Raw genomic sequence first — 9,674 nt, 5'->3', positions numbered from 1 at the left:
TCCAACGTTCCGGCGAACATATGTGCTGCGGAAATAACCCGAAAGCACAGAGGGAAGGGAAATGTGTGGAAGTGGGATTGAAGAGGAAGGGGTGGGTGCACCTGGATGTCCCCTGTTTCCATGGTTACTGTGGACCAGCTCTGGCGTGCCCCACCCAGTGACATTCTTTGCCATCCCGTGGTCTGCAAATATCACCTCCAATGAGGTCTGAATCCCAGCTGTGGGGAGGAAGCCCTCTTTCCAAGACTATCCCCTCTTGGGTATTCTCCCTCAGCCACCAAGAGTCCTCTTCACGTCTTGATAGTTACCCACCTGCTATAGTTAATAATTCTTTATATTAAACTTTGCTGTTCAAATTACTGGGTGGTTTGTGTCTCCTGATTGGACTGTAGCTGATACCTTCTCGGTTTTTCTCCATCTCTATTGAACACCTTATTTCTCCAGTGAGATCTCCCCACTCCGGCTGATGGGAACTTAAATGCTTCATGGCATGTGTGAAGTCCTGGGGAGTGTTCTGCTCGCAGCTCTGTGGCCATTCTTCACCTGGTCTGCAGGAGTTTCATGCTACTCAGCTGGATTCTCAAGGGACCCTTCCTGCAGATTTCTAAACCTCTCTGTCTTCATGACTCCTCTTGGGGACCCCATCCTGCAATTTTCAGCTGCCTCACTCTCCACAAACTTCAATTTTTGTCTCCTCAACTCGCAAGATCTCCAGACTCTTTATGTTTCTTCTCCCTGCGCTGTGGCTGGAAATTACTTCTAGGTAGAAAGTTGCAACACTCATGGCTCATTTCATTTGTTTCTTTCTTTCAATATCACAGTCTTGGGTTGCCTCTTGTCCAATGTCTCAAAAAGCTTTGTTTCATGTATTTTTATGCAGTTTTCTAGTTGTGTATGGCGAGAAGACAAGTCCCCTAACAGTTACTTCTAGGATCCAATTTCACTTTTGACACAGGTTTATATTTTCTCCTCTGAAACCAAGCCCACCTCTCCCCACCTGGACTCCATCACTTAGAAGGTGCGTGCCGCAGGGGGCCGCGTCTTCTCACTTACTCCGTGTGTAATACTGAGCTGCTGTTACCTGTTCTTCCTATCTCGGGAAGTGTTAAGGGATAGGATGAAAGAGTAGAAAATGAATTGAGAAAATAATAAAGCATTCTGTAAAAGCTACTATTATTTGGCATCTGGCTCCTCTCAGGAACCATTTTTTGAATTGCTTTTCTCTTCTAAAGTACTCTGAATTTGTGATTACAACAAAATTACTATTCTACCTTTTTGTATCTAACTCTTTTACATCCAAGTGCATAGAAAAATTGATTTTAATTGATTTTCTCAAGTTCCGGGTCCTGTCGCCTTCTCCCTTCACAGGAAGTAATACTCCATGGAGATGTCTACTGAAGCCTTCCCGTCTGTGCTCACAGGGGCCGAGGTGGGGGGGAGAGTCTAGAAAAAACTTGGCTGATTTTCTTGGTAATCCAAGCTAGGACATAAAGAATGGCAGAGCTGCCAACCCAAACTGAGATTACTGTGTTCTAGGCACTTTACAGACTTTACATAAACAGTGTTGGCTAAGCCTCACCTTACCAAAAATCCCGTGAAAAAGGTACAAATGTACGTCTGTTTTATAGACGAGAAAACAGAGGTTTAGAGAATTAGAACAGTTAGCCCAGGTCACAAAGCAGGTGAGTGTTAGAGTCTGGGCTTAACTCAGAGTTTTCTGACTTTAAAACATGTGCTCTTTTTAGCAACTCTTCACCTCGATGACCACAATGACCCGATCTGGCTACTTCAGGTGGTTTGAAGGCCCCCTTAGGCAGGTGCGTCACCCACCCTAATCATGACTACACATAGCCCACAGAGGTTTCCCCGACACCGTGTCCTGGTCTGTGTTCTATGTGTGCCAGATGCAATGGAAAATAGAGAAGCATCAAGATAGCAAAACCACTTAGGTACTCACCAGCCGAGTTCACAGCCCGACTGGCCCGGCTCTGCCTTTCTCCCTTCCTCCTCTGGGCCTGCCTGGGCAGGAGGATTGGTGACACGGATCATCATGGGATGAGAGCCTGGGGTGAGTGATCCAGCCTCTGAGCAGCCGTGGCCCAGTTCATCCACCCACCTAGCTCACAATTTCCAGCATGTTCTTAATTAGCCTCTACAGGCCTTGTTAGCCCAAGAAGGCGATTGTCGGGTACCACAAATGGTCCCCACTGCTCCTGGCATGTGGATGCATCCACCCAGCTGGGCCCAGGACCAGGTGGGATTTGCAACCCGAGCAGAGGACCAGTCTGGTCTGAACAAGGAATAGTTGGCAGCTTTTTCTTTCTTAAGAACCCCCCAGGATGTACCAGCTGTACCCAGTCCACTGGAGTTGTTTGGGGGGACTCTCTTTTTGAGGTTCCTTTGATCGCTGGCTCATGACCGAGTGAGTGTTTTCTCCCAGGTCTTGTCATTGGTTATCTTCCTGTACCTGCTTGGGCCTCCCTCTCCGTGGGGCTGGGCTGCAGTGTTGGAGGACGCAACTGGGGTGACATTCACGTAACAGCCAGCAGGGGTGGGAGATGAAAGCCAGCCTTGATTGGGTGAGGGGGTCTCTTCGGGGCTCCCTAGACCCCCGCCTGCCCCAGTGTGTCTCATCACTCACCGTCCCATTCGTCTGCACACAGCGGGACCTTCTCCAGGGCAGGGCCCCAGTCTGAGTTTCTACCTCCTGGGCGGTGGGCAGGGCCGCTCATGTAGAAGACGCCCCGTCTTTGTTTCACATAAACCCTGGGGCTTCCCGTGAGGTCTTAGGGCTGAGGAACAATTTCCCTCTCGTGGTAAAAATACGAGTTCACTTATCTTAAGGAATAAATGACGCAAGGGGAAGAGTTGGGCAGATGTTAGAGACAGCAGCTATGATCTCCGAGGTCAGGGTCTGGGGATGCCAGCAAATTTCTAAAACAAAACGGTGTCCTCATCATCACTGTTCCCTCTCTGCTTTGTTCTTCTGCGTCTCCTTGTGCACATGGCTTTATATATTTACTTCAAGGCCACTGGCCCTTCTCCGTGTTCATGTGCATGCAAATCCCCCGCGAGCTGTGCTAAAATGCAGTTTCTGACCCAGCAAGTTGGGGAGGAGCCCAAGACTCCGCATTTCTTATAAGCTCCCAGGAGATGCCCATCGGGCCACACGTTTGAGGAGCAAGATGGTAAGTGACTTCTTCGGGTTTCCCTGCCTTTCCCCAAAGGCTGGTTACGTTTCTCCAGATAACAAGCTCTGGGTTCCCCTGATTTTTGATAATGCTGCAGTGAGCCGGGGCACAGAGTCAGCCCTTTCTACCAGGACCTAGAGCAAGGGGAGGAAAGTGGTCCAACGGATCACGGAGGGAAAATAAAACCTGTAATTTTCCAAAACTAAATCTCTGAAATAAACCCTGCTGCCTTCTGGGAGGCGTCCTGGGGGAGGGTCTGAGGGCCGCCGGCTCGCGCACGCGCACGGGCGTTTCTCCTCTGGGATTGACGTTGCTTTTGTGCTGTACCTTCTTTGGAAAATACTTTGGCTTGTCATGTTAACAGATTTTCATCTCATTACGGATGGGACACGACGAAACACAGTGAGTTAACAGTTGAAAGAAATACACTTTTGGAGAAGGAGAAATCAGACATTTCCAGATTATCTTTATTTTAAAGATTGGCACCTGAGCTAACATCTGTTGCCAATCTTCTTTTTTTCCCTTCTTCTTCTTCTTCTCCCCAAAGCCCCCCAGTACATAGTTGTATATTCTAGCTGTAGGTCCTTCTGGTTCTGCTATATGGGACGCCGCCTAAGCATGGCCTGATGAGTGGTGCTGGGTCCACACCCAGGATCCGAACCAGTGAAACCCTGGGCTGCCGAAGCCGAGGGCGAGAACTTAACCACTCGGCCACGGGTCCGGCCCCAAGATTTTCCTTTCTGAAGGACTTCATGGAGAACCTCTTTGCTTGCAGGCTTCACTAAGAAGATTGTGTGTGTGTGCTGATTCTTTGTTTATTTTTGTGGGCTCCAGTCCCAGGATCAAATGGTACTCAACAGCTGGAAGTGGCATTTACTTGGAACCAAACAGGGATGAAAAGCTCATGATTCTGCAAAATTTTCTGCGGCAACTTGCCAAGACCTTTCGACACAGCTGGATGCCTATTACGCTCTGCGATGGAGCGTCCTGTAAAACCCGTTACATTTCTACAAATCAAGTTCAGCTTGACAGTTTGACTCCCTCTTCCCGCTGCGAACTTTACTCTCAGTGCGCAGAGTGTGCTGGCTGTGTCTCCTTTGGTGGAAGTGTGTGTCTTTCTAGTGTGGTTGAGGCAATGGGGCCCGGAGGAGACTTCCCAGGCACACTTGGCAGTGTCTGGAGACATTTTGGTTATTATTACTGTCAAGGAGGGAAACTGCTGGCATCTTGGGTCCAGGCCAAGGATGCTGCTAAATGTCCCACAATGCACAGGACAGCCCCCCCCAGCAAAGTATTACCCACCCCCAAATGTCAAGAATGCCGTGGTTGAGAAACCCTGGACCACAGAATGGAGCAGGTTCACAGGGGAATCACCATAACAGATCTTACCCAGTGCCACTTCCTGCCCAGCTCCCGGGGCTTCCAGTGACCTTGGCACATGGTCACTGCTGCAACCCATTGAAAGAAGCAATGTCTACACAAACAAGTGACAGCAAATGGCAGAACAAGGCAGCGCATGACTAACAGCACCGGGGTCCTGCAGACACGCCTGCCCTGGGAGTTCAGGGGGAATCAGCCTCGGGGGGCTGGACAGCCAGCCAGGAGAGCTTCCTGGAGGAGGCAGGCTGGACTGGGGGAAGGAGTGGCACATAGCTTTTCCAGCTTAACTTTTACTTTTTAATTTTCTTTATGATGCTTTTAAAAAACTGACATTTTTAGTTGAATTTATCTGTTTTTCCATTTATAGGTCTGGATTTTTGTGTCACACTTACAAAGGCCTTACCCCCACTCTAAGACAATTGAAATTCTCACATGGCGTCTTCTAGTAGTTTCATAATTTCATTTTTCATGTTTACATCTTTGATTCCTTTTTGTGTGTGTGTGCAATGATTCCAACCTTTTTTTCCCCAGATGGTGTCCCCACACCATTGCCATAATCCTCCGACTCTCCCAGTCATCCCATCCTCCACTTTTCCCATGCGTCAATGCCCAGATGTTTCAGGGCCAGACTGGCCTTACCGTTTACATCTTCGATCCCTGTCTGAAATCCAGTGGTACCACCTGGCTGGTTGCATGACTGCGGCTCTCTAACAGGTTATAATCCCATTGCTCTTTTAGGATTTTGTTAGTCACTCCTGAATGTTTGTTTTTCCACATGAATGTTAGAATCCATTCATGTCTCCCTGAAATATCCTTTTTGTGATTTTAATGAGATCGTGATCCCTCTGCGGACTAATTTAGGGAGACTGGCATCCGTGTGCCGTTGACTGTTTCCATTCAAGGCCAGGGCTCGCCTTTCCACCCATTCCAGCCTCTTTCTGTGCCCCTTGATGGTATAGGAAGGTTCTTGTAAGTGTCTTCCGAGATGTTTTGTGCTTTGTTGCCATTGTCCTATAAAGGGGACATTTCCCCCATCACATCTCAGTGGTGTCGGCAGAAACAAAAGCTACTGACGGCAGAACTTTGTCTTTGAGCTCAGCCACCTTGCTGAATTCCCTTCTTGTGTACTAGGATTTTGGTTGATCTTCTTGGGATTCCTGATTGTGGTCTCGGCGTGTGCAAATGCTGACGACAGGCTTTCAGTGGGGGGGGGCTGGAGGCAGAGGGGCTCTGAGTGCGGGTGGAAATGGGTGCCTGTGTTCCCCACCTCCGCCCTCCACAGCTCCTCGGACTGATCTGGGGCCTGAAGGAGGAGGGAGCAGTTATGGCTGTGTGCAGGACTTTGTGAGCCCCCGAGACCAGGTGACAAGGTGGCTCAGAGTGGAGAAGACGCCCCACCCTTGCTCTGTGTTGGGAGCACTAGAGGCGATGGGAGCACTGGGTGGTGACCCCAGGTGGGTGCCTGGCCTTCCTCCAGATGGCAGGTTGGCAAAGCCACCTGAGGCCTCTCCAGCGAGGGACAGAGAAGGGCAGTGGGCTCAGCGAGGAAGCTTGGCAGCTGTGCCGACAGACTCCTTCTTCAGCACCTGTGAGCTCCCCCAGGGACTCCCGGATATACCTGGGGGCGGGAGATAGGAGCTGGGGAGTCTGGCGGCACCTGTCAGCAGCCCTCTTTCTTCCTCAGGGCTGGGAGCTGAAGGATGTCTGGGCCCCTGGTTCTTGCCTGTACTCCTCACACAAACCTGCATGCGGAGAGTCTGAGTTTCACGTTTACTGTTTGAAAACAAGTAAAGAAAAATGTCAGGAGAGGTAGTGTGTGGATGTGGGCACTTTTAACAGGCTCAGTTGATGGCGACATTTATTAGGTGTCTTGTGCTGAGCTGCACGACCTGGCCAATATTCAGCCCTTCAAAGGGGTACATTTCTTGGTGTTTATATCAGTGTTTGTCATGCACTGTCTTGGTGTCCTGTGGCTGCCGTGCCAAGGTACCACAGACTGGGTGACGTAATCAACAGAAATTTATTCTCTCAAAGCCTGGAGGCCAGAAGTCCGAGATCCAGCTGTCGGCGGGTTTGGTTCCTCCGAGGCCTCTCTCCTTGGAGTGTAGACGCTGTCTTCTCCCTGCGTCCTCATCTGGCCGTCCCTCTGTGTGTGTCTGTGTCCTCATCTCCTCTTCTTATAAGGACACCAGTCAGACTGGAGTAGGACCCACCCTAAGGACCTCATTTCACCTTGATCATCTCTTTAAAGACTATCTCCAAATAAGGCCACATCCTGGGGTGCTGGGCGTCAGGACTCCAGTGTATGAATTTTGGGGGGGACACAGTTCAGCCCATAAAATTCACCAACATGACCCATACCCAAAATACCTCAAATTTGGTTCTAAAATAAGATTTGCTTCAGTGGACAACTGCGACGGCTCTTTCTTCCCAGATAAACAGAGCAGAGTCTTTGCCAGGGATCAGTGGCCCCAAACCTGTCACCAAGCCTTCCCCGTCAGAGGCTGTGGTCTGAGACCAGGCGCCACTCAGGCTCCTCAGTTCCTTTGCTGCCCAGCCTGGAGACCCTCTCCTCCTCCTCCTTTTTACCACCTTCCAGCTTCAGAAAGAGCTAAGTACAGGGTGGGAAGAATGCGAGGCAGTCATCCTGCCACAGGCTCATAAGCAACATTGACGTCCGCCATGTCAGGGGGAGGCAAGCAAAACACGGGGGAGCGTTCCTTTGCAGGTTTATTTTTTCAAACCCACAGGTGAGGAAATCAAAGAGAAGATGTGGGTGGCCAGCTGGCGGTGGGAGCCCGTGGTACCTGGACATCCACTTCAGGATGACGTCAGCAGGGGTCAGCCTAGGCTTATAAATGCCCCAGGATCTGCACAGGAACAGGAAAGAGGAGTGAGGAGTTTCCTCGGGGATCTTTCTTTCCTTCTTTATTGGTTTCTTATTAGTTCACAGAGTTGAAAACTTACAGTAAATAACGATAATCTTCCGTAAGGTGTTTCCATCTCTGCCCTTCTCCAGCACAATTCTGTTCCCCGGGATGCTGTCCTTGTAACGAGGTTCATTAAAGAAGCTCAAAATGAGTGAACTGGGCATTTCTGCCATTGCAGCTGCATGGGGGTCTGGCCAGAACAAGAATCATAGAATATAAGGAAAATGGTGTCTCTTACACACTTGCTCTCGAGATCTGAGACTCAGATCTATCTCGTGGTCCCTTGCAGACCTCCATCAGTAGCCTAGCAAGGAGGAGGGTCCTTATCTGTCTCCTCACTACCCAGGGGCATCAGACCCAGAAGCCTCACCCCTAGAGGGTGAATCCGGACTTCTGGTGGACTACCCCAAAGAGGTGACCACTCCTTAAACTCCATTTGCTGGATTTGTCAAGTTTTTCATCATCCTCACAGTTAATAAGGTCGGTGTGGCACCAGGCTATCCAGGAGAGAAAAAAGAGGGAGGTCCCCTACTGACCACATCTTTGCTGAAGAGAAAGAAGAAGTCGTCTGCTTGCTCAGGGGCAGGGCGCTGTGCCCGTGGGAGGTGCTGCCGTCCCCAGTCCCACTGGATGGTTGTTTTCTGGTGAGTGCCTGTCGGGATGCATGCAGGATTACCTCCCTAAAGATTTCATTGTGACATAGACCGATGTAGGAAGAGGCTGTGGGTGGGCTGTGCTCTCTCTCGGTTGCTGTGTCAGCTTTAAACCTCTTTATATTTGGAGAGAGAAAGACTATGTCATGAGCACAGGACAACAAGGACAGACACATTTCTGTTTCTCTCAGGAGATGGAGTTGGACCGATAAAGTGAGGTGCCTTTTGTCAGGCATGGCCTCGTGGTGTGTTTTCAATGACGTGGTTGGTCCTCTCTCAGGGTTCCGGGTCCACCATCTCTGTTCCACAAGAGTCCCCTCGATCCTTTGCTCCCAGGACACTGAGGGGAAGTGCTGGGACTGTCTGCCAGCCTCTGTGATTGCTCTGTAAAAGGCCGGTTACAGATCAGCCCCCGTCCCGAGCTGTGAGAGTGGCACAATATGGGAACTGGAACGGGGGTGGGAAAGAAGAGAGGCCAGACAAGTCCTACCGCGCCGTGGTGGGCTTCAGTGTAAGGCAGTGACCGCATTGGCCGTGGGAACAGGTGTGGCCGTAGGGGTGGGAGGACGCCATTGGGGAGCCCTCCATCCACCACTGGGACCGACTTCTTAAAGTCAGAGGCGGCACGGGATTTACACCATCTCGGGCCGACTTCACTGAGCTTCGGGTTCCTCTCTGGTTTCTCTCTCCTCTTGGTCAGGGCAGGAGCCACTCCCCCCCCACCCCATTTGCAAAGCCCACCTCCCCCTCCATTTGATCAAAAGGAAGAAAAGGAGAAGCTAAAAAGGACCCGCACCAAGGGGATGTCTCAAATCCTCCCCTGGGGCGACTGTTTAATCAGCTCTGATGTGTGGGGACGTGGTGGGCTGAAGAGTGGCCCCCGAGACGGCCACATCCTAATCCTTAGACGGAGAATACGTTCCTCGACACGATAAAAGGGCTTTGCAGACGGGTTAAGTTAAGGATCTTCAGATGGGGTGGTTATCCTGGATTATCGGGTAGGCCCAGTGTCATCACGGGGTCTTTAGAAAAGGGAAACAGGAGGCTCAGAAGCAGAAGGCCACACGAAGGTGGAAGCAGAGGGACAGAGAGATTTGAAGATGAGACATGGCTGTCTTTGAAGATGGAGGAAGATGCTACAAGGCAAGGAATGCGGGTGCGTCTAAAAGCTGGAAAAGGCAAGGAAAAGGATGCTCCCCAGGCTTCCGGAAGGAAGCTGACCCATTTTAGAACTTCTGACTCCAGAACTGCAACAGAACAAATTTGTGTGAGTGTGTTTACGTTTTGTGTGGTTTTTAATGGCCACTCTGTTTATGGTCATCTGTTACAGACCAACAGGACACTAACACCCGGGCTGTGGACACCAAGGAGTGGTTCCCCGGTTTCTATCTGGTAGATGGTTTTCTGGTTCCATTCTATGGAATATTCCACTTCTTTTGGCCTGTGTGGACATAGCCAAAGAGTGATTGAAACAGAAAAAGGAAAAACGGTTGGGAACGTGACAATAAGAACATAGAAAA

This window comes from Equus przewalskii, chromosome 27 (assembly GCF_037783145.1).
Source record: "Equus przewalskii isolate Varuska chromosome 27, EquPr2, whole genome shotgun sequence".
In the NCBI taxonomy this organism is placed as follows: domain Eukaryota; kingdom Metazoa; phylum Chordata; class Mammalia; order Perissodactyla; family Equidae; genus Equus; species Equus przewalskii.
This window is presented reverse-complemented; position numbering follows the sequence as displayed.